The following is a 2,756-nucleotide window of genomic DNA, read 5'->3' as shown; positions in this document are numbered from 1 at the left end:
AGAGTTTATAAAGTAAAGAAGTTTATGAAGACAGTCTGGCTAGCCACATCTACATGCGCTTATTAAATACAAATAGGGAAGTTTATTTCACCTCCAGGCCAGCAATCAATGTGTGCAGAAGAGAGTACATGTTACATGGGAGAACATGATATATCTCGCCGAGGCAATTAGTTACAAAACCAACTGGTGGCAAAAATCAGCACGAGAATTTAAGCTAGTGTTCATACACAAGCAAAAATAGCTAAAAAGACATCAGACGAATATACCGCAAACGGAGTTTAGTTACTCGATTAGAACCGCTAGCCATTGCATTCAGCGCGCAAAAAATCAGTGGTCCAGTAAGAGGCTTGTGCTCAACAAATTCAACACATAAAAGGAACCCTTGCTTGCTTTCAGTGCTGACTGTGTACTGGCGGCGTTGCATGGAAGTTTTAATCAAAGTCAGATTAGGATCTGAGATTTAGGCGAAGCGGATATATTTTTACTCTCCATTTCCTTTACTCTGTTGGTTGACGACGAACCGCAACAAAAACTGCCGTGTGCTGCACAATTAAAATTGGCCTTTGAAAAGAAGGCTGAGGAATGGAAACGGTGCATTAATTATCTCATCTCGGTGGACACCCTAAACGAACCGTAAGGGAAAGAGTTTCGAAAGTGGTAGTGAAAGAAGAAATCAAGACTTGCCGTAGTGGAAGGCTCCCGAATAGTTTAGATCACCTGTGGATCTTTAACGTGCACTGAGAACGCACAACACACAAGCGCCTTTCAAGTTTCGGCTCCATCGAAACGCTGCCTCAGCCGACGATCCCGGGTACTCTTGCGCAGCAGTCAACTCCCCTTATCCCTGAGGGGCCGAAGCTTCGTGGACTTGATGAACTGGAAAATTCTTCGTCATCCTCGCCTCATGTTCACATTGTAAAATATTGTGTCTGCATCTGACATCCTCACATTAACATTAGTTGTTTAATGATAATAATAATAATTGGATTTGGGGGAAGGAAATGGCGCAGTATCTGTCTCATATATCGTTGGACACTTGAACCGCGCCGTAAGGGAACGAATAAACGAGGGAGTGAAAGATGAACGGAACAAAGAGGTGCCGTAGTGGATGGCTCTGGAATAATTTCGACCGCCTGGGGATCGTTAACGTGCACTGAAATCGCTCAGCACACGGGCGCCTTAGCGTTTCTCCTCCATAAAAACGCAGCCGCTGCGGTCGGGTTTGAACCCAGGAACTCCGGATTAGTTTAGACATGTGGATTTCTGCTTAATACCATTTGAATTAAGGAGTAACAGACTTATAGCGAAAAATCCTAAACCGCTACGTGAGTGAAATAATCCTGAGCTTATCAGGCGATGGTTGCATTCAATCATTGAAACCTGCATTCTTGCAAATCGATGAACGTGAACGTCTACGACCCCGCCGCGGTGTCTCAGTTGTTAGGGCGCTCGACTACTGATCCGGAGTTCCCGGGTTCGAACCCGACCGCGGCGGCTGCGTTTTTATGGAGGAAAAACGCTAAGGCGCCCGTGTGCTCTGCGATGTCAGTGCACGTTAAAGATCCCCAGGTGGTCGAAATTATTCCGGAGCCCTCCACTACGGCACCTCGCTCTTCCTTTCTTCTTTCACTCCCTCCTTTACCCTTCCCTTACGGCGCGGTTGAGGTGTCCAACGATATATGAGACAGATACTGCGCCATTTCCTTTCCCACCAAAACCAATTATTATTATTATTATTATTATTATGAACGTCTACGAGGCATGTAGCGAAGCTGGTGCTTCACCACGAATGCAAAGAAAATTTCTTTACTGGCAGATTTTACTGCCGAGCACAAGCTACGAGATGCCGTCTGCCCCTCCGTGGCTGGTGCTCATCCAACAAATATAGCTGGAAACTTAATTTCTTTAAGCATGTCAAACTCATTTGTGTAGTGACTGTATTCAGCTGTTTGGAGCGTTACTCAGCCGAGGCTGGTAGTTAGGCGCCTCTAGAAATTACAGTGAAGACAATTCACCTCTTTCACTCTTCATGCTGCAGAAATCAGTCTGGTCTTGCCACAATGGGAATGCGATAAGAAAATTGCGTTTTTTGCCGGACTTTTAGCCGAGCAAAAGCACTGAACAATGGGCAGACAAAGGACATAAGATACGCACGGTACACGAAAGGAAATTTTCGGCAACATTCCGAGCGATAACTTCTCATGCACATCCGGCGTCAGTGGCGCGGGAAGCTTTCGAGGAGCTGCCTAAAGTGTACTATTATTAGCCGAGCGTTCAAGTATGTGCATATGTTCAATTATTCCAGATATGAATCAACTTATTTTATCCGGGCTGTGGTTCTACTCAATTGAAGGATTAAACCATGCCGAATCGCGAAACAATTCCCACGCCCGCCAGGGTGCGAACACCATTCCTTCCGCAATAATACTCTGAGTATTGGCGCTGCCAGTCCTCATCATCAGGTTTGTTTTATTTTGTTCAAAAATTCACTGCAACGCCTCCCGTGCCTTAACAGCGCGAAATTAGCGCTGAGCGATGAAAATGCACTACAGGTAATAAAAGAGTTCAAGATAGATTTCCTATGCCACACACAGCGGGATAAGCTGAAGGAAAGAATTTCTCGATACAAGAATATGACTGCTTGAATGAGCAAACATGCCATGATCATGCAAGGTATTCACCAAGGTAATCATTGGAAAGTTTGAGGAAACTTAGACTTTCATTGACCAAAGAAGGTGACTGGCCTTTCTAACGGC

The sequence above is a fragment of the Amblyomma americanum genome, chromosome 11, assembly GCF_052857255.1.
Source record: "Amblyomma americanum isolate KBUSLIRL-KWMA chromosome 11, ASM5285725v1, whole genome shotgun sequence".
Lineage (NCBI taxonomy): Eukaryota > Metazoa > Arthropoda > Arachnida > Ixodida > Ixodidae > Amblyomma > Amblyomma americanum.
Note: the sequence above shows the minus strand (reverse complement) of the source record.